The 23,759-nt window shown below is 36.1% G+C and overlaps 1 protein-coding gene across 2 annotated transcripts in view; it reads left to right on the forward strand.

Annotated features, from left to right (window-relative positions):
- Nucleotides 1–23,759, forward strand: part of zgc:63587 (uncharacterized protein LOC393431 homolog) — a 47,998-nt gene that overhangs the window by 18,582 nt on the left and 5,657 nt on the right. The gene's annotated exons all lie outside the window — the stretch shown is intronic.

A 23,759-nucleotide genomic window follows, 5' to 3' on the forward strand; every position in this document is an offset into this window, starting at 1 on the left:
TCAAAGAGCTCTACATGATCCCAGACGAGGAATAAGGGTCTTATCTAGCAAAACAAAAAATATGCTTTTTAACCACACATGCTCATCTTGCTTTAGCTCTGCGATGTGCCACGCATTACGTAATCACATTGGAAAGGACATGTGTGATGTAGGCAATTTTTTGTGTTTGTGTAGCCAAAAAGTCAGAGTTTCATACCATTCTAATGAATTTACTTTTTTTTCTTTTTTTTTTAAATATCAAAATATAACTTTTTTTTCTGTCAGAAGTGACTGAAGAGCACCAGATGTTAAGTCATGTATGACTTGGTTATCTAGTTTCCTCAGCACCAGTTCTGTTAATCTGAGGTTTGTGTATCTGTGTATAGAAGAAAAATGTGCTAATCTATATAGTCATTGTTTTGTTTTATATTGTAGCTCAGCATGTTGCACATCGTTAGATTTTGCATGACAAAAGAGCCATAAGAAAACAGTAGTGAAAGAATTTGTCCTCCATCCCCCACAAATCAACAACCCATGCATTTACACTAACCTAAACATCTGTTAAACCCTCAGACACCTGCTGATCAACGACTTTCCCTAACGTGAAAAAAAAAAGAAAAAAAGAGTAATCGCTGAATTCTTCTTGTTTAATCTTGAGTTTTAGGCTGTTTGTGATTTAAAAGTCCCAATTGACCTCTGTCAGCATCTTTTGTGTGTGTAAACATTGCCTCGTTACAGAAAATGGTCCTGTTAGAGACCGTTTTAGATTAGAGACAAATGGAATCTTCTCCACATCCTGCAATCATTGCATGTACGTCCATCTAAGTCGCAGGAAAGATTAGCCACTGTCAGCTATTTCAAGCTAAATGACCCAAACAGATGTCAGTGTGCGTGTTCTCATGATGTGTGGTGTACAAATGTGCGTTCTTTGGTTTGAGTTGTGTAGTGATGTCAAATAGAAATTGTTCATGCAGAAAAACACAACTAATGTTTTCTGTCACTCTTAATTAAATGGCTCACAACACACAGGAAGTCTCAGGGCTTCATTGCTTATGCTGGTCTATATTTAGACGTTGCTTTGGACACTGAATGCTTGTATATTTAGTAGTTCCTGTTATTCGCCTGCTCCTTAGATGCCAGTTTTCTCTTCCTGCAGGTAATTTCAAAACATTTTCATACACATTCCCACATTGCTGTGTTAGCCAAAGCCAATCAACGTATTTTTTAAAGGGATAGTTCACGAAGAAATTCTGTCATTTACTCACCCTCATGTTGTTTCAAATACTTTCTTTCTTTAAAAAAAAAAAAAAAAATCCATGCATGTCCATGCAATAAAATAACACAGTGATCACATGGTATTAAGCTTCAAAAAGGACCAAAAAATAGCATAAAAGCACTATAAAAGTTAATGCATTATATGCATTATATTCCAAGTTTTTTTAAAGTCATAAGATTTTTTTTTTTTTTTTAAAGAAATTAATGTTTATTCAACAAATCTCACAACAAATCATACTCTCAGTAAATAACATCATTTGCATGTGTGGGTGAACCATTCCATTAAAGGGGACATATCATGAAAATCTGACTTTTTCTGTTTTCAGTGGTGTAATTTTATTTATGAAGAGAATGTGTCCAGATTAACTCATATACCAGTAAGTGTCATTTTACACCAGACTGCTTTGCACACGAGGGTCAGTAAAACACATAAGGGGCTTTTGCACCGGAAGATCCTTTTCATAGTTCCTAGAACTATTGGCTGAAGCACCTGGATTTTGGCGTGTTCGCGCCACAGGAACTAGGAATGATTTTAGTTCTAGGAACTCCTTCTGGAGGAACTAAATTAGCTCAGAACTACCAGAACTATAGGAACTATCAGTGACGTAAGTGTATGCTGAACACTGGCACCCGGCATTTTTAAAAAGCTATGTAAACAAAATTCACGAATATGGAAAACAGTGATAATGGCCTTTACCTGCTGTCTGCAGGGTTGTGTTCTTTTCCTCACCTCGATGATATGTACTACCAGAAGTTATCATTGGAGATTTCATCTCTTAGCCCTACTTTTTGCTCTTTCAGCCGCATAAATTATGCATTTACCTTCCATCTCTGTTATCACATGTTGGAAATTTCAGAAGCATAGACCAGGAGACTTTGGGATCTCTTGAAGCAGAAGTTACTCTTTATTGAGAAACACGCTGTGTGTCGCTGTGGTCATCCAAAATCTTACTAAGGCAGTGACATGGTAGTTCATATACATTCAAGGGGGAGGGATACATAGAGTAGAGGTGTGGACAATCTAAACAAAGCATGCAAATGCAATACAGGAATCAGCCCATTCCCTACATTTCATTCATAAATGTGTCATTCAAATGCGTAGGTGCTAATCCAATCAGTCTGACAGTATCGCCCATACCTTTACATTATCATAGAGAAAGTCACTGCTGTATCTTGAGCTTGTCCTGCCAAATGGTCAGGATGTAGGATCCGCAGATTTTAAACAGATTCTTATATTTGTAAACCCACACACGAAACCCACGAGACACAACAAACAGCTCCCGATCACGGAGTCTTCCATCCACCGGTTTTTAGCATTTGTAAATGCCGCGCTTAAAGATGCCACTGTCTGCCGATTCAGAGTTCCTACTTCCGTTGCGAATGCAACCAGGAACATGGCCTAGGGGAGAAATTAATTCTCAGGGAACTATCCTAGTGGCTAGGTCCTAGAACTATTCAGTGCAAAAGCCCCTATAATTTGCACAGAAGTTGATTCTCAAAGATGGAGCGATACCAATTGTTCATGGTCCAATTGCATATATATTTTGAAATGTTTGCAAATTGTCTTTCTGAATGTGTTTCGTTAGCACGTTGTTAATGTACTTGTTAAATGTGGCTAAAGTTACCATTGTTTCTTACTGTATTCCCGGAAAAGGTACACACACCAAATCGGTGCATTTTTTTCTCCCACCCAAAAATAGGCCGTTAAAACATGTTATAATAAAAATCCATGGGGTATTTTGAGCTGAAACTTCACAGACACATTCTGGGGACACCAGAGACTTACATTTGCATCTCAACAAATTAGAATGTCATGGAAAAGTTAATTTATTTCAGTAATTCAACTCAAATTGTGGAACTTGTGGAATTTAATAAATTCAATGCACACAGACTGAAGTACTTAAAGTCCTTGGTTCTTTTAATTGTGATGATTTTGGCTCACATTTAACAAAAACCCACCAATTCACTATCTCAATAAATTAGAATACTTCATAAGATCAATAAAAAAGGGATATTTTAAACAGAAATGTCAGGCTTCTGAAAAGTATGTTCATTTCTATGCACTCAATACTTGGTTGGGCCTCCTTTTGCATGAATTACTGCATCAATGCGGCGTGGCATGGAGTTGATCAGCCTGTGGCACTGCTCAGGTGTAATGGAAGCACAGGTTGCTTTGATAGCGGCCTTCAGCTCATCTGCATTGTTGGGTCTGGTGTCTCTCATCTTCCTCTTGACAACATCCCACAGATTCTCTATAGGGTTCAGGTCAGGAGAGTTTGCTGGCCAATCAAGCACAGTAACACCATGGTCATTGAACCAGCTTTTGGTACCTTTGGCAGTGTGGGCAGGTGCCAAATCCAGCTGGAAAATGAAATCAGTATCTCCATAGTGCTTGTCAGCAGAAGGAAGCATGAAGTACTCTAAAATTTCCTGGTAGATGGCTGCGTTGACTGTGGACTTCAAAAAACACAGTGGACCAACACCAGCAGATGACATGGCAGCCCAAATCATCACTGACTGTGGAAACTTCACACTGGACTACAAGCCACATGGTTTCTGTCCCTCTCCACTCTTCCTCCAGACTCTCCTAAAGTTCTTAAATCAGCTTCGCCTGACAATCTTCTCAAGCCTGCGGTCATTCCTTTCACTTGTACACCTTTTCCTACCTCACTTTTTCCTTCCACTCAACTTTCCATGAATAAGCTTTGTATATAGAATATCACAAAACATAACTATTTTGTGATATTCTAATTTATTGAGATGCACCTGTATATTGCATAAAAAGGGTCATAAAAGGTCACCTTTAAGCTTTCCTTAAACACACTACCGTTGTTACTGTTGCTGAGAAACACATGACTACTTGAAACTGATTGTTTAAGAACTTAATTTTAGGAAATTGCCCCATCAAATCTGAATGTTAAAGTGAATGAATTGGAGGAAGTTTAATGCTTGTTCTTTTCATTGGTACCTCCACAAATGCTTGAATCCCTTTTCTTACATCAGTGAAAGGATGAACACACCCTTAAGAATTTTGTCTACCTTGACTTTTCCCAAGAAGAAGACTCTTGGACGCAACTTCCAATAATCAGTTCTGAATTATGTGGAAGTGCAAGTCAGCATTTCCCACTCACTTTTATGATGTCGCCACAACCAGTGAAGGTTCCCAAAATCCTGCCCCTGCCATATGAATGACAAATGACCCATTGTGTCTTTGCAGTTGACTGATATTTATGTTTCATTTTCACCCTTACTTTCTCACCGTGATAGCTTCGCTCTCATTCTCTCACAGAGGACTGCCGCCCCTCTCCCCGATCTTTCTCGCACCATCATGAAAGGGGGAAGCAGCTTGTGTAGAACAATATGGCCTTCCTGTAATGTGTCAGGCCGATTGGCAGGGAAAGCCGGGTCAGCGGTGTGCAGGACTCTTATCAGAGGCCGGAGTGAGGTCATAAAACCCTGAAACTTATAAAGTACTCAAGGGACATTTAGGTAGCTCTCACTTCCCGCCATAGCAGTGATGTACGCCGAAGAGCTGCTAGTATGGAAACGCCTGCAGCAGATCATGTCGGTTTGAGAAAGAAAGCCTTTGTGGCCGAACTGACGTACATCTGGGAGGAGATTTCTCCAGTAGAGTTGCATGCGATTCCCACAGGTCAGATTGTAGGTGCGCTTTGTGGGTTGCATTGTTGTGTTTATGTGAATTTGAATGTTATTGTTGATGTTTGCCATGCTGCGATCCCCATCACGCTCATATCTCAGTCTCCAAACTGTCAAAGCTTTCCTCTCTTTGTCCTCTCGGTTGGCTCAATGGGAGAAATGTACAAAAGCACCAACGAGCGTTGTGCAAGATCGTGTGGTTGCCAAATGTTACCAGCCTTGTTGTTTTTAAAACACAGTGGGGTCAAGAAGTCTGAGAGCACTTGGGAAAATGCATCTATTATTTATTTATTTATTTATTTATTATTTCATTATATTATCAGCATTGCAATTTGAGTGAAAATTTGAGAATGTCTTTGGTGTGTATCTCTTTTGCTTTAATGACATCAGCATATAGGAAGCACATTATTTTTATATATATATATATATATATACAGGGAGTGCAGAATTATTAGGCAAGTTGATTTTCTGATCATATTTTTTTTCCAAGCACATTTTACCAATTCCAATCCACATCAATCTTAATAACTACTATTAATATTGTTTTTAATCATTTATAAGTGATATATAATTGTTCATGAAGGCTGGAAATGAAGAATGCCCTATATTCAGGTGTGCAGAATTATTAGGCAGGTTTTCTTTTACAGATAAAATGAGCCAAAAAAGATTTAACTCAGACTGAAAAGTCAAAAATTATTAAATACTCATGAGAAGGACACAATACTAATGTAATACTAGAAATTGCAAAGTTAAAGCATGACCATTGGACAGTGAAATGCTCATTGGGTCAGCTGGGTCATACAAAAACAGCTGGAGAAGAAAAGACACGTTAACTGCAAAATAATTAAGAATTAAGGTGAAGAATTAAGTGTGAAACCATCAGGAACCCTTTAGTCTCCAGCGCCACCATTTCCCAGTACTGAAACCTACCTGGAGTCTTCAGAAGTGTGAGGTGTCAGGATCTCAGAGACTTAGGTTAGGTGAAGAATCCTAAAAAATGACCCGCTCTTAATAAGAATCACAAGCTGAAGTGTTATAAAGTACATGAAGACTGGGTTTTTATAGGCCTTATAGACAGACAGCTTGAGAGTGACTCCTGAAGGACCAGCACCACATCCTCTTGTACCACTGTTTGAAGAATTTATCTTCCAGAATGTGGCAGTAAGTTTTGGTAGATCATTTAGTCCATCTCTGCAAGATGGACATTTCAGGATAAGAGATGGACTAAAAGTGAACTCCCACACCTTACTGCCAGATTCTGGAAGATAAATTCTTCAAACAGTGGTACAAGAGGATGTGGTGCTGGTCCTTCAGGAGTCACTCTCAAGCTGTCTGTCTATAAGGCCTATAAAAATAAATGATTAAAAACAATATTAATAGTAGTTATTAAGATTGATGTGGATTGGAATTGGTAAAATGTGCTTGGAAAAAAAATATGATCAGAAAATCAACTTGCCTAATAATTCTGCACTCCCTGTATATATATATATATATATATATATATATATATATATATATATATATATATATATATATATATATAATATATATAATATATATGTGTGTGTGTGTGTATATATATATATGTGTGTGTGTGTATATATGTATATGTGTGTGTGTGTATATATGCATATATGTATGTATTAGGTGTGTGATGAGACGAGACACGAGTTTGATTTCACAAGAACGAGACAAGACGAGATTTTTACACAGTATTTTTAAGAAATCCTCAATGACGAAATACATGACTAAAAATAGTCTGCAGTTATATTTGAAATGTTTTAACTAATCATCTATGAATGTCATTTCAGTTCTACTTTCGGAGTATGAATTATCATATGCAGTAAAATACAACGTTACTGAAGCACTGTAAAAGGTTTTGCCACAAATTCAACTGACTGACTTCTCTCCTGTATGATTTCAGTCTCTTCAGACCTTACTGTACATGATTTATGAGCTTCTACATCCTTTGACCTTCTAACTGAACTCATTTCTACAAATTGATCATAGAAATAAAAATATAGAATAAAAAAATTGTAACACTTTTTTTTAAAGTTAATTTGTTAACATTAATGTATAAAGTGCCCCAGGGATGACGTGTTTTTGAAGGCCAACCCGGAAGTTAGCGGCGCACAGGTTCCCTGGGTTGAAAGCCTATGCATTTTTCCCATAGACTTTTGGAAAATCGCAGAAAATAAGCTCTGTGTTTAACAAAGGGTTTTGACACTTGCACGTTTTGTCTATCAAGATAATCTTGTGAACACAACATTTATAGATTTTGAAGCCTAAATAAAGTCGTCAGATATAAAAGGCTAACAGTAGGCTATAAACGGACGCCATGGTCACGGATCAACGTCGTCACCACCAAGCGTCCTCAAACTTTATTTAGAAAACAACTCTATTTACATGCTCGCTGATTATGATCTGCGCTGTGTATGAATACTTATCCAGAAATGCTGTCCAAATGTCCCGTTTTTAATGATGAAGTCTAAAGTCCCCCCCAAAGGAAGTAGTCCCTTTTAGCAATTTGTTAGCAACCGCCGATTTTAAGACACAGTAAAAGTTTAAAAAAAAATCACAAGTGGGTTATAACTGGTGTGTTTTATGTCATAGATCAAAACGTGAAAGTATTTAGAGGCTTTGTTAACCACAGACCTTATTTCAGGCGATTTAGCAAAAACCCATTCAAAAAACCCATAGACTTTACGGCGTTGGAACCGGAAGTCCTAAAATGTTAACTCTCTTCTGTGTTTTGCCTACAAAAATGCGTCATCCCTGGGGCACTCTGTTAACTAACATGAACTAACAATGGGCAATACATTTGCTACACTTTATTATTGTTGTTTAATAAAAAGTCATTCATTGTTAGTTCATGTTAGTTCAAAGTTAACAAATACATCTCTTGATTTTAATAATGTTGAAATTAACATTAAGATTAATAAATGCTGTAGAAGTATTCTTCTTTCTTAGTTTATAACTAAAGTAGTTAACTAATGAAACCTTATTTTAAAGTGTTACCATAAAGTTTTCTGTCTTAAATGCAAACAATAAGTGCAATCAAAGTCCTCTCACAATTTTTAAAGTGCAAATAGAGACCACATTTTTCTTTAAGCATGATACAGAGCTGAGAGATGGTTACAACTACACAGCCCAGCCTAAGATAGCTTTCATATTGGGAGATGTATGCATGCATCAGGGAGCGGCTTTCAGAATGCGGGGTATTGAAATCGCTCTTGAATGCGTGTACTCTGTGTATAAGGATCGGCGGCGACCGTTATCCAGCTGAATTAAATGGTTTTATGTCTATAAAAACCAAATCGACAGTGGAGGAGTAATGTTAATGTAGCCATGGCATATTATATCCTAATTTCATCCTCACACTCTGCCATGGCAATATTACTCAGCTTTTTACTTCGACGAGAAATCTCCTCACATTTTTATATATATATATATATATATATATATATATATAATGTATATATATATATATATATATATATATATATATATATATATATATATATATATATATATATATATATATATATATATATATATATATATATATATATATATATATATATATATATATATAATGTATATATGTATGTGTGTGTGTGTGTGTGTGTTTATATAAGTATATATCAAACTGAATATATCTTCATTTTATATATTTAAATACTTAAAAATCTTTATATTTCATAATTTTCTGTATATTTTCTGCTTTAAATAATATTAAAAAACAAACAAACCTAGATTTTCAGTGTTGTTTAAGATTTTCTGACCACACTGTATGTATGTTTTTGTGGTTGTTTGGTCAGTAAGCACAGAACTTTGTGTTAAACGTCTTGTTTACTGTATGTTGTAGGACACTGTTATTCGTGATGTGTTAGACCAGTGAGGTCACTTTGTTTTCAAGGCCAAGTCTTCATTTTTTTTCATTCTTTTCATATTTCATTCATCTGATGTTGTTATCCTTAACTGCAGAAGTTAAAACCGTGAATATCTCAATGGTTTTGGTATGTCTGTGTCCACATTCCTCCCTTAAATGAGGGTGTGGTTATTTATGCATGTTCTCAAGCAGAATGATTGCATCCTGGAATTGCAGCTCACGCAGTCCATATAAAACAATAAATATCCAGCACTTTCTGTGGCCATGACTTGACCTTTAACACTTCAGTTTTTCAGAATAGAGTGGCCTTATGACTGGGACTTCTTGCACCACCTCCTCTTAGAACAGCATAATTGAATCCGGTTTGCGTTAAATAAACCTGTGCTTGTATTTAGCGCTTTAAAGAAAAAATTTACCTAATAATCTATTACTCACCCTCATACTCTTCCAAATCCTTTTCTGAGTTAAAGGATTAGTTCACTTCAGAATTAAAATTTCCTGATAATTTACTCACCCTCATGTCATCCAAGATGTTCATGTCATCCAAGATCTTTCTTCAGTTGAAAAGAAATTAAGATTTTTGAGGAAAGCATTCTAGGATTTTTCTCCATATAGTGGACTTCAGTGGCTACCAGTGGGTTGAAGGTCCAAATGTCAGTTTCAGTGCAGCTTCAAAGAGCTCTACATGATCCCAGACAAGAAATAAGGGTCTTATCTAGCGAAACGATCGGCCATTTTCTAAAAAAAAAAAAAAAAAAAAAAAAAAAAATTTAAGTACTTTTTAACCACAGTACATAATCACATTGGAAAGGTCATGCGTGACGCAGGCTGAAGTACTGCTGTAGGGCGAAAAACTCTTCAAATTATCCGGCATTGTTGTTTTGCCTTTTTTGTAAAGGCTGTTTTACTTAGTCTTTGCCCGTTCGCTTTGTAGACACTTCCTCAATACTGTCTCCTATGTCACGCGTGACCTTTCTAACGTGATTACATAATAAGTGGTGCAGTGCAAGATGAGCATTTGTGGTTAAAAAGTATAGAATTTATTATCTTATTTTTTTAGAAAATAACCGATCGTTTAGCTAAACAAGACTCTTATTCCTTGTCTGGGATCATGTAGAGCTCTTTGAAGCTGCACTGAAACTGACATTTGGACCTTCAACCTGTTGAACCCCAGTGAAGTCCACTATATGGAGAAAAATCCTGGAATGTTCTCCTCAAGGACCTTAATTTCTTTTCGACAGAAGAAAGAAAGACAACATGGGGGTGAGTAAATTATCAGGAAATTTTAATTCTGAATTGAACTAACCCTTTAAATTCTTTTATACAACACACAATCAGTTTTGGACTGGTCACACTTTTGCATTCAAGTTTTTCAAACTTAAAGGGTTAGTTCACCCAAAAATGTAAAATCTGTCATTTATTACTCACCCTCATGCCGTTCCACACCCGTAAGACCTTTGTTAATCTTCAGAACACATATTAAGATATTTTAGTTGAGATCCGATGGCTCCGTGAGGCCTGCATAGGGAGCAATGACATTTCCTCTCTCAAGATCCATAAAGGTACTAAAAACATATTTAAGTCAGTTCATGTGAGTACAGTGGTTCAATATTAATATTATAAAGTGACAAGAATATTTTTTTGAGCGCCAAAAAAACAAAATAACGACTTATTTAGTGATGGCCGATTTCAAAACACTGCTTCAGGAAGCTTCGGAGCATAATGAATCAGTGTGTCAAATTTGCTGTTCAGAGCGCCAAAGTCATGTGATTTCAGGCATTAGCAGTTTGACATGCGATCTGAATCATGATTCGATACACTGATTCATTTATGATCCAATGCTTCCTGAAGCAGTGTTTTGAAATCAGCCATCACTACATAAATAGTTTTTGGCACTCCAAAAATATTTTTGTCGCTTTATAATATTAATATTGAACCACTGTACTCACATGAACTGATTTAAATGTTTTTAGTACATTAATGGATCTTGAGCGAGGAAATGTCATTGCTCCCTATGGAGGCCTCACTGAGCCATCGGATTTCAACTAAAATATCTTAATTTGTGTTCTGAAGATTAACTAAGATACGGGTGTGGAACGGCAGGAGGGTGAGTAATAAATGACACAATTTTTATTTTTGGTTCAACTAACCCTTTAAAAAAGAAATTAAAATTAATTTAATTATAAAATTACTATTGCTTTGCATTAATGAGTGCAGTTACTAATCATATTGCATGCTTGTTTATTGGAAATTTGGCACTGAGTTTGAATTGAGATGCATGTAGAATTAACTTGTATTAACAACTGTAATGTGCAAAAAATGTGTTTTTTATAGAGAAAATTTACTCTACTCTTATTAAAGGTGGGGTAAGTAGTTTTTCAAAAACACTGTTTGGAAGTTTGTGTGAATAATGGCTTACATTTCTGTCTGACTTGAAATATAGTGCACATCATATGAACTACTGTTATACTACTTTCATGGTGTCTTTTAAAAGCTTGAAAGCCTCAATGACCAGTATGATTCTTCTAAATTTCTTCTAAATTGTCATAGGGGTTTAGAAAGACATCAGCTGTTTCTTTACATAGAATCTCTTTTCTTTGGAATACCAAAATATGAAGCTGATAATGAAATACTAAGATATCTTCAGCAAGAAGTTACAATCAGCTAAAATTCTGCCTGTTCTTATCCAGTTGTCCATATAATTGTACGATCTTGTTGCTGTACGATCTTGTTGCTGGCCTCCACACACACACGCACACACTCATCCCTGACTGGAATTTGCTGGAGTGAGCGTCTCCTCGCATCCCACTGTTTCAGAGACGCCGGATTAACATTAGCCCTGGTACCAACACACACACAGGTCCAAGTAATTGGTCAGTCCTGTTGAGTTTCTTTCAGAATTATATAACACCCCTGTGTGTTTTGTACGAATGAAAGGCTTTCACGAGCTGCAGGTAGCCAGTGGTTTTATCCAGAGACAAGGGATCACAGTTAAGAACTTCATGGCTTTTCAGTTTGACACACTTTACTGCTGAATAGTGACTTTTACAATATTTGTAATTGTTCGTACTGCTCTGTTATGTAATTTTGAGTCACTAAGTAGAACATCTGCATGATAAACAAAGTGTTTTAGTGTTAAAAGTGACGGTTTTAAACCATGCAAAAACTGTAGGGAGTGGTTGGATTCGAAGTGCTTATTCATGCTGAAACTTGACAGTAAGAAACTACTGTTTTGCTCCCTGAAGTATAATCCTATAATAATTGGTCTGTGGACAGGAAAACTATATTTAACTTATTTTGATGTATTATGTACATAAATATAGTGCCTGTCCTGTTTGTGGCTCCTATTTTTGTGCAAGTGACCAAATGTTTACGAGCCTCTTTAGTTGTACAAATGTTACATTATACAACTAGTTCACAGCCTGTAATCTATAGTTGGGTAATTAAGATTGTGTCATTTGATTGTTCTGTAATCAGGTCTTTTAGTTTGTGACCTAGTCAGTGCACTGTTTTCCTTTAATCAAAGCATTTTTGACAGGTTCCTAGAGTGCCAAATCCATGTTTAGGTGCTAATATTTACAAATACAATATTTAAAGACATTCAGATTTTTCTGTCCCATCTGTTTGCATTCCCAGTTCAGTTTTGTGCTGCCCAAACTGATCTGAATCAAGAGAGTTGTGTGCATATGGATCCATGCTGTGTTGTATAGTTGGGGAGCACATTTTCGTGTCTCAGTTCTTTCTCAAATGTAACTTTTAAGCAATTTTATGCTTTAAAATGTAAGTTGCCTACAGGGTGCTGCAAAAGGACAGCGACTAACATAAAGATGTGAGCTTGACTAACTGGTTTTGTCCTTATATATCTACTTGTTTGCTCCTTATGTTTACATTGAAGTGAATTATCCTAAAACCTATTGAAATCAATATTAGGAAATTCCTAAATCTATTTGAAAGGAAACCGTGGTGAATAAAGGCCCTTTCACACCAAGAACGATAACTTAAATGATAACTATATTAGCATCCACACCACCGGACGTTATCATTCTGTTTATTCTGCGTGCACTGTAGTTTTGTCGCCTGCCACTTTAAATGCTCGAGCTCTTTAAAGTCGGATGTGTTCTGATTGGCTGCCATTGTTTTTATTGTTCATCACAGGGCTCCAGACTAATAATTGAGAGCAGTAGCACCGGGGTCACTTAGTTCTACAGATGGTGGCGCCAGCACCTGATTTGCTAGCCTGACGTGGTCATACCCAATTCTAGTTCGAATATGAGTCTGATACTGCTCCATTGGGCTTTGATTATGGGGGCATATTTCAACCGATCCAGGAAAGACCTCAATTGGATAGACCTACAACCAATCAGAGCTACAGAGTAAGTGATGTATGTTGAGCGACGCATAGTTGTCAACAGAACTCAACTGCACACATGCTGGAACTAGTAAAAGATGAGCGTAAACAATCTTTGCCGGTGTTGTAAAAAGAATAAGTATACACAGAGTACTTGCCAATTAATGCGCTGTCGATATCTTCTATAACGGACGCGATGGCGGAATCTACACATCTCAGTTCTTCATCTTCAGCGCTCTTTGATGACGTGGCTGATTACGTTTTTGGTGATAATCTGTCAATCATCGCCATGACAAATGTGATTGGTCCGAACAGTTTCTGTCCGGGCATAATTACTCCTCTACGGATCGAGTCCGGACCGAACTGTTGTGGGCGGGGCTAAGTTCGGCTGGCATCCAGGCTACTGATTTGGTAGTGTATGGAAGTAAATTAATGCCAAATGTTTTTGAAATAAAAAGCTTGTTGAATTGCTCTAACTGAAAACAAATATGCATTACATTAGCTGTACTTGCATTTAGATGCACTGTATTTTTAAGGCTTGCATTTTTATGGGATGAAATTCAACATGGTCGTATATTTAAGCTGTTAATATATTTCAATTAAAAATATTTCACACACATTTTCATTATTAAAAATTCAATAATTCATATTCACATTTCAAATTTCACTTCCAAGATATTTATTCTGTTTAAAAATACAACCTATAAAATTCAACTAGCAATTTTCAGTCCATTTTATTTCGCTTTACAAATTCGCTTCCACAAATTCAGTGGTTCAAATTCGGCAGAAAATTCAACATTTCACATCCGGGAACTGCAGGAAGAGCAGTAGAGTGCCGATGCATCATCTCTATCTGCTGTTAGTCTTCTTCACCAGCAGGTGTCGCTAGCGGCTGTTTAGGAAGACCAAAGCAACGCTAGTAAATCATCATTCATTCATAAAAACGGATTTACAGAATTAGAGCAAGCATAAGTGAATATGTGATGATTATCAGGGCCAGTATAAATGCAGAAAAGCTGATAAAGACACAAAAGCTGCATTTATGTTTAATTCAGTGTATTTACGCTTACTTTCCCAGTGTAGCTACAGCTTTCTGTACAGTGAACAAGATAACGTTATTGCCCGATGCTGGTGTACAGAGCAAACGTTAAATCTGAGATAGACATATATTTCTCTCTGTTGTTTAGTTTCCTTAACTTTATATCGCGGCGCTGTGTTGTAATACTAGGGCTTCCCTCATCCGTCATAGGATTGCCCTGCCATCAGGACAAAAACTCTTAACACAGCTTAATGGACTCGTACAGTGATATAAAAGACCAAACTCGCACCTCATTTGTGATGTAGGTTAGACTATATAGGCTCCAAGAAAGCAGATACTGGCATAAAGTTGATTTGACGCTGAACGTTTGATTATGATACTCGCAAATTTAGGGACCGTCTCTAAAGTTACGACATTTGGTATTCACGTTTCTACCTTCTACCAAACTCTTGTAGACACACATGCACATATACATATTCAAACACACCTCACTCAAAGTACATGCATATATATATACTATTTATTTATTTATTTATTTTACACGTTCATCACACTATTTTTTTTACTTTGTTCATTTTTTATTTTACCTGATCATAGATTATCCTGCTTATAAAAATTTTAAATAAAATTTAGAAATAAAATTAACTAAGTAGAACTAATTGTGTGATGAATGTGTAAAAAAAAGAAAAAGTATATGTGCATGTACTTTGAGTTGAGTGTGTTTGAATATGTGTGTGTGTGTGTGTGTGTGTGTGAGAGAGAGAGAGAGAGAGAGAGAGAGAGAGAGAGAAGGGTGCATCACTCTTCGACCTGGCACCTATAGATGAACACTTCACAGGTAGTTTTGGTGACTAAATCATTCTCATCATATGCTATTGAGCTTTAAATTATGGCATTTTTTTGTATAATCCAATACAGTAGTGAAATACATAGCAATCTTTACATATTACTTGATAGTTTATTTGGAACCACTTTACAGTAAGGTTCATAATGTATTAACTAATGTGAACTATCCATGAGCAACACATTTGTTGTTGTATTTGTTAATCTTTGTTAACGTTAATAAAAATACAGCAGTTCATTGTTCATGTTACTTCACTGTGCATTAACTAAAGTTGACAAATACAACTCTTGATTTTAGTAATGTATTATTAAATGCTGGAATTAACATTAACAAAGATTAGTAAGTGCTGTAGAAGTGCAGTTCATTGTTCGTTCATATCAACTATTTAATATAAAGTGTTACCTTTTATTATAATAAACATCAAAAATCTAAAAGGTTTGCATTATACCTGACAGCTAGATGAACAATTTACAGTTGGTTTTGTGACTAAGTCATTCTCTTTAAATGCAATTGAAGGTAGAAACGTGAATACCAAATGTCGTAACTTTAGAGACGGTCCCTAAATTTGCGAGTATCATAATCAAACGTTCAGCGTCAAATCAACTTTATGCCAGTATCTGCTTTCTTGGAGCCTATATAGTCTAACCTACATCACAAATGAGGTGCGAGTTTGGTCTTTTATATCACTGTACGAGTCCATTAAGCTGTGTTAAGAGTTTATATGTCCTGATGGCAGGGCAATCCTATGACGGATGAGGGAAGCCCTAGTATTACAACACAGCCCTGTGATATAAAGTTAAGGAAACTAAACAACAGAGAGAAATATATGTCTATCTCAGATTTAACGTTTGATCTGTACACCAACATCGGGCAATAACGTTATCTTGTTCACTGTACAGAAAGCTGTAGCTACACTGGGAAAGTAAGCGTAAATACACTGAATTAAACATAAATGCAGTTTTTGTGTCTTTATCAGCTTTTCTGCATTTATACTGGCCCTGATAATCATCACATATTCACTTATGCTTGCTCTAATTCTGTAAATCCGTTTTTATGAATGAATGATGACTTACTAGCCGTTGCTCGTCTTTGTAAACAGCCGCTAGCGGCACCTGCTGGTGAAGCAGACTAACAGCAGATAGAGACGATGCATCGGCACTCTACTGCTCTTCCTGCAGTTCCCGGATGTGAAATGTTGAATTTTCTGCCGAATTTGAACCACTGAATTTGTGGGAGCGAATTTGTAAAGCGAAATAAAATGGACTGAAAATTGCTAGTCGAATTTTATAGGTTGTATTTTTAAACAGAATGAATATTTTGGAAGTGAAATTTGAAAGGTGAATATGAATTATTGAATTTTTAATAATGAAAATGTGTGTGAAATATTTTTAATTGAAATATTCACAGCTTAAATATACGATTGTGTTGAATTTCATCCCATAAACATGCAAGCCTTAAAAATACAGTGCATCTAAATGCAAGCACAGCTAATGTAATGCATATTTTTTTTCAAATAGTGCAATTCAACAAGCTTTTTATTTCAAAAACATTTGGCATTATCTTACTTCCATAGTAGTGCTGGCAGGATTTTTAATCATAAAATTAATCGCAAAAAGTCTATTTAAACATGAATCCTGCATGCCTTTGTGAATCAAATGAATGATGCAGAAGCGCAGTTTCATTTACCTCGCACACAATCGCGCGGGCGCACACACGCTGAAGCACACGCGACGCTCGCGGTGTTTTCGTCCTCTGTCGCCTCACTATATGAACGCATGAATTCATCTCCAGAGCTGCTCTGAAAGTCACTTCATCAGCATTTAACCGCTTCATTTGAGAAAACTACCGTCATAAACACAGAGAAACTAAAGCTCTAGTCTAGGCAATCGATTTAACTTGACAGAAACATATTACTGTTGTACAGTAGAATTTAGATAAATTAATTTAACAATAAATTATTAAAATATATTTTAAGCAATAATCTGTTTCTTCCATATTTTAATTTTAACAGTAAAGCTCTGTTGTGCAGCACATTGTTTGACAAAAAAGTTTAATTTCATGATTAAAAGATAAATTAAATGGTATGTGTTCATGTGATTGCCAGAAGAATTTAATTAGGCTACACAACAGAACTTCTGGAAAAAAAATTTTTTTTTTTTTTAATTAATTCTTATTGTTGTTTTTAAGAATTAAATTAATTAGACATGCTTTTTGATTATTAAAATGGAATTAAACCATTAAAATAGAATCCAGAAAACAGAATTTGGTAAAAAATAAAATTTGAGGGGAAAGAATAAAACGTAGGGCCCTAAATTTTTTTTTTATTATTTTTATTAAATAGTTGGTAAACTGGACAAGATTCATTATTTCAATAAATTAGACATGCTTTTTGATTACTAAAATTTCATTTAACCATTAAAATGGAGTCAAAAAATAAATAAAATGGAAAAAAACGGAATCCAGAAAAATTAAAACGGAAAAAACGGAATTTGGGAAAAAATAAAACTGATTTTTTAGGGTCCTAAGTAAGGCACTGAGCTTGAATTGAGATGCATATAGAATTTACTTGTATTAACAACAGTAACGTGCAAAAAACACTTTTTTATAGAGAAAATGTAAATATTCTACTCTTATTAAAGGTGGGGTAAGTAGTTTTTCAAAAACACTGTTTGGAAGTTAGTGGGGCCGACTAACGTGTAACCAATCGGCATTAGGGGCGTATGATGGTTGAGGAGGAGAGAACGAGCAAGAGGGAGATTTGAAGAAAAACTGCAGAAAGAGAGATGGGACACAATACAAAAGAGCTCAAAAGAATATCACTGGAATGAATGTTTATGCCTGGGCAAGCACTTTAGGACCCACATTAATATTATAAAAGCTTTCCAGTGCTGGAGAGAGTTAAGAAGGCTTGAAAACAGAAGCGGAGGCCTGCTTTTGATTCCGCTTCACATGTGAGTAACACTGGGTTTGAGTATCATTGACTGTCTGGAGCTGCTGTGCTGTTGGTGACTAACAACAAACTCTTATTTGTATTTACTCTTGTGTGTTTTTTTTGTGCTTCCTTGTCGTTCGTTCATCAGCTGTGCTTTATTTTTCGTGAAGCATTATTTTGTTGCGTGTCAGCTGTGATAAACAGACATCCACTCTCGCATTGCGTGTGTAACAGTGGCCAGATAAACAACTGCACACTGACGACCGCTAGAGAATGCGGTGTTTGGCATAATTGTTAGTGCACTCGCCTCGCCTGCAGTGATCGGGCCGGGGTTCGAGACCGACTCAGAGCAGGGTGGTTAGGATTGGAGGGTTAATTTTGGAGGTGGAGCAATGAAGAGAGGGGTGGGTTTGTTTGGGATGATTTCAAATATCAACAATATCCTAGAGCGCTTTTGAAAAACCACTTACGCCACCTTTAAATTTACCATTGTTCTTCTATAGTATCATACTGAACTGACTGACAGCTTCAGTGATTATAAAAGGAGTGCTCTTTATTTGCTTTCTGTGTAATTCAGTCTCAATTTAAAGAAAAGGTTTTGGTTTCTTTTCTACTTTTCCATATAATTAGGGAGTGGAAAAGTCAATAAATGCTCCTCTGCCGACATCTTCTGGTTATAGTGGTAATTTCATGTTTGTTTGTTTTTTTTTAAATAAAAGTGTTTGTTTGCCACAAAGTGTTAGTTTTCCTATATCTTTAAACTTTTAGTTTTACAAATCATCACATTCAAAATAACATTCAAATTGGATAATATTTAGAGATTTGAAGTGCTGGAAAAGGCATGAAGCCCTTGAAAAGTGCTTGAATTTCACTCTCAAAAGGTTATACGAATCCTGAGATGAATAATGTAAAAAACATTCAAATATTTCTGCCACAATACCATGGTTACAGTTAGATATGCTATGTCAAATTCATGGTGAATGTTGGTGATTTGTGGATTGAAAAACCTTCTGTAATTTGATTGTTCATGCCATATTCTGTGCCAAATTTGAATTCTTCTCACTATATCTTGCAGGCTGCAATGATGTTATTAATTCTGCTGTGAATTCAAATGCTTTCTCACAGGATCTCCCTGTGCTGTGTAGTAATGGCGTTGCATGCTCGAGAATTGAGATCAGCCTGCGTGTACCTGTTCTGAGCTTGCGCTATGCTGTCTATTATTGGTCCGAGCTGATAAACGGTCCTCGCAGCGCAGCTCAAAGGAGTAGCGTGGTTTAATTCCACTTTTGTTTTGTTTGTCATTTGATGTTTCTCATTTGCAACGGAAATGGCAGCTCTTATCAGTTGGGCAATGTGTGGTGGTCGCAGTCTGAAGCCCTGCATCAACTAGGAAAAATCGTTCTGAAAGTGATTCCAGATATAGATTCTCTTTGTCATTATCATTATAGTTATCATCCTTGGAGTGAACGGACCCCAAACTTTTGAACGGTAGTCTGTGTTTTTCCTTTTTTACATGCATGCAACCAGATCTGATTTCTGCCCGATCTCAGGGGAAAATCAGAATTGGTTGACAATGTACATGCAGCTTGATTGAGCACTTGGCTGAAGAGACCAACTCCAACATCCAGCCCACACGAGCTTCGCCCACTCGTACCCACAAATAGTCTTGCTCCGCAAACACATGGTCACGACTCATAATGCATCCTATGACAAACAAATTACAAGCATAATAGGTGAAACTCACTTCCCTTTTCAGTTGGGAGCCATGGAGAAACTCCCGTGCCATTGTTCCAGGCCAGACTCCAGGTGCCTCTGCCAATCGTGTGGAGGTGCTGCCAATCCAAACACATTCAGCCTCGGAGAAAGACAGGCAGAGCTAATGATTGTGTTGAGGTCTGCGCTGATAACTCGCACCAAGATTCGCAATGCTGGCGATAAATTGTGGAAAATCTGTATAAACTGAAATGGCTATTATCAATGTGCCACTCTGTGAAAGGTTCTTGATGTTCTGTTTAGGAACTAAACTTTTTCTTTTTTTTATTATAGCTTAATATTTTTAGCAGTGGATGAAGAAGCTATTTCTCAAAGAGGATTTTAGCTTGTTGTGCTTTTGCATATGAACATTTACATGCTAAAAAAAAAAAAAAGGCTGCAAAAAAACTGTAGTCACGAAAGAATAGCTTTTTGCATTTTATTTTAATATTGGTCAGTGTACACCAATGTAATTATGAATTGGCTTTTATTTTTATATTTTCATTTTTAATTGTAATTTTAGTTACTACTCTTTAGTAATTTTATGTGCTTTTTTAATAGTTCTAAATAGTTTCTAAACAGTTTACTTTCAATTAGTAATCGGTAATTCAGTTAGTAATTTTAGTAAATTTAATTTTAAATGTAATATTTAAATTAGGGCTGTCAAATGATTAATCGCAATTAATCGCATACAAAATAAAAGTTTGAGTTTGCATAATATATGTGTGAGTAATGTGTGTAAATAATATGTATATATAAATACACACAAATTAATGTATATATTTAAGAGAAATATGTTATTTATGTACAAAAAAGATGTATTTATATATAATATAAATTATATAAAAATATAAATAAATACATATATTTGTAAATATTTCTCAAATATATACATGGATGTGTTTCTATTTATATATACATAATAATTACACACAGTACACCCACATATATTAGGCAAACTCAAACTTTTATTTTGTATGCGATTAATCGTTTGACAGCCCTAATTTAAATATTTCTTTTGCAACTTTGTTTCAGTTAACAAAAATGTTTTTTAACTTAGCTGAGTTAAAGGATTAGTTCAGTTTAAAATGAAAATTAGCTCAAGTTTCACTCACCCTCAAGCCATCCTAGGTGTGTATGACTTTCTTCCTTCTGATGAACACAATCAGAGTTATATTAATAAATATCCTGACACATCCAAGCTTTATAATGGAAGTGAACGGGATCAACAAGTATGAAGCTCAAGAAAGTGCATCCATCCATCGTAAACATACTTCACACATCCTTCTGAAGTGAAGCCATGCATTTGTGTAAGAAAAATATCCATATTTAACAAGTTATGAAGTAAAATATTTAGCTTCCACCAGAACGCCTTATGTATTCAATGTACAAAGAAAGTGTAAAACTCAAGAAGCTTATGCTACGTCCCACAAAATGCTTATGGAAAAAGCTTAACTGACGCAACTTGAAATTACTAGTTAACTTTTTGTGCTCATGATTACATCCATATGATCCATTTTTATTCCATAACTGCAAGACAGACTTTTCAGGGTAGGAGATGGACTAAAAATGATCTTCCAAAACTTACTGCCAGATTCTGGAAGATAAATTCTTCAAACAGTGGTACAAGAGGATGCGGTGCTGGTCCTTCAAGGGTCACTCTCAATCTATCTGTCTATAAGGCCTATAAAAGCCCAGTCTTCATGTATTTTATAACACTTCAGCTTGTGATTCTTATTAAGAGCGGGTCATTTTTTAGGGTTCTTTACCTAACCTAAGTCTCTGAGATCCTGACACCTTGCACTTCTGGAGTAGGTTGCAGGCTAAAGGGTTCCTGATGGTTTCATACTTAATTCTTCACCTTAATTCTTATTTATATTGCAGTTAACATGTCTTTTCTTCTCCAGCTGTTTTTGTCTGACACTGCTGACCCAATGAGCGTTTTGCTGTCCATTGGTCATGCCTTAACTTTGCATTTTCTAGTATTGCATCCTTCTCATGGGCGTTTAATAATTTTTTGCTTTGCAGTCTGAGTTAAATCTCTTTTTTGGCTCATTTTGCCTGTAAAAGAAAACCTGCCTAATAAGTATGCACACCTGAATAAAAGGCGTTTTTCATTTTCAGCATTTATGAACAATTATACAGTGGCATGAAAAAGTATGTGAACCCCTTGCAGAATCTGTGAAAATGAGAATTATTTTAATAAAATAAGAGGGATAATAAAAAATGCATGTTATTTTTTGTTTAGTACTGTCCTGAGTAAGATATTTTACATAAAAGATGTTTGCATTTAGTTCACAAGACAAAACAATAGCTGAATTTATTAAAATAACTCCATTCATTAGTATGTGAACCATTGATTCTCAATACTGTGTGTGGTCACCTGATGATCCACGACTGTTTTTGTGTTTTGTGATGGTTGTTCATGAGTCTCTTGTTTGTCCTGAGCAGTTAAACTGAGCTCTGTTCTTCAGAAAAATCCTCCAGCTCCTGCAGATTCATCAGTTTTCAAGCATTTTTGCATATTTGAACCCTTTCCAGCAGAGGATCACTTATAAGTGATTAAATACAAAATTAATAGTGGTTATTAAGATTGATGTGGTTTGGAATTGGTAAAATGTGCCTGGGAAAAAAAATGTGATTAGAAAATCAACTTGCCTAATAATTCTGCACACAGTGTAGTGTATAGTGAGTCATTTGGGACATAACTAGCAGAGTATGAAAATATGTCCCTAATCTGCTTGTGTCAGTTTTTATATACGGCCATATCTTAACTTCCTTTCCTGTTCCCATGCATAAAAGTCACTATTGTGCCATTTTTCTTTGTTCATTGTGAAGCAACATGTTTATTTTCACATTTGGAGGTCAAGTCATCCAAAAAATGTCAATATCTCCATCTGTTCACACCCAGATTTGGCACGAAAGGGAAAGATGGACCGGACCCTTATAAATCACGCACCCTTCTTCATCCACTGATTTTGTTTGATTTAAAGAAGCTCGTCTACGGTCATGTTCCCCACGGGCCCAACCGTGTCGTGTTTATTTGGACTCAGAACACGCAACAATGACACCCACGCAAACAATAACACACACGGTCCTGTGCGGCCCTGTCTCGCTGCGGTTCCTCGCTATGAAAACAGGACTAATCATAACAGGAGGGGGTTTCTGTAAAGACCTGTGGAGCAGGAGCTGCTCTCCCATTGAATCACAGTCCCCGCTGAGATTACATGAAAGCACTTAGAATGTCAGGAAGAGGCTGCTGGTGGCATTCTGGGCGTCATTACGTAATGGCATTGTGAATGTGCTTCTTAGAAAAACAGCTTTGAAGTTAGAAAAATAAATCCTAATGTCTGATCCACCACAGGTGCTTCAGAAGTGCTATTTTTTAATATGTAGAATTGGCTTAAACAATGCTGTGTTTTTCAATCTCATGTTCTCTTTATCAGTTTGAAACTGGGAATATCTCCCAGCACCACTTGGCATCATAATTTGCACAGGTTCAGTCTGGTGTTTGGTGAAAGTCTTGAAGGATGTGTTCAGGTCATGGGGTAATTGGAGCAGCGCGCTCTCTCTCTGCCCAAGATCTGTTTCGGCCTGATCGTATCTGTTATCTGACTGGCACCAAACTCGCTACGTGTGGATCCAGTAGTTCGTTTACATAGCGTGATTCATACAATTCCTGTTTTCAGCATCAAAGTGTTTCCTCAGATCTCTCTGAGAGCGTTCCAGATGACAGCGTGCTGAGAGAACTTTGAGAGCTCAAGAAATACACTAGGGCTAGTATCAAATGTTTGGAAGAATATCCAGAGCAATTTTTTAACAGTTACTACAAACTAAAAAGAAACGGCACAGACATCATAAATCATTATAGTATAAATATTTTTTCTTACTCAGTTTGGTGAAGATTTTTAATGCATTTTGTGTCCATGCCATAAAGCCACGTTTATGTATATATGTATATAATATACAGCTATGGAAAAATTAAGAGACCACTCCAAGTTCAGAAAACAATGTTAAGTGGTCTCTTAATTTTTTCCATAG

This window comes from Chanodichthys erythropterus, chromosome 9 (assembly GCF_024489055.1).
Source record: "Chanodichthys erythropterus isolate Z2021 chromosome 9, ASM2448905v1, whole genome shotgun sequence".
NCBI classification, from domain to species: domain Eukaryota; kingdom Metazoa; phylum Chordata; class Actinopteri; order Cypriniformes; family Xenocyprididae; genus Chanodichthys; species Chanodichthys erythropterus.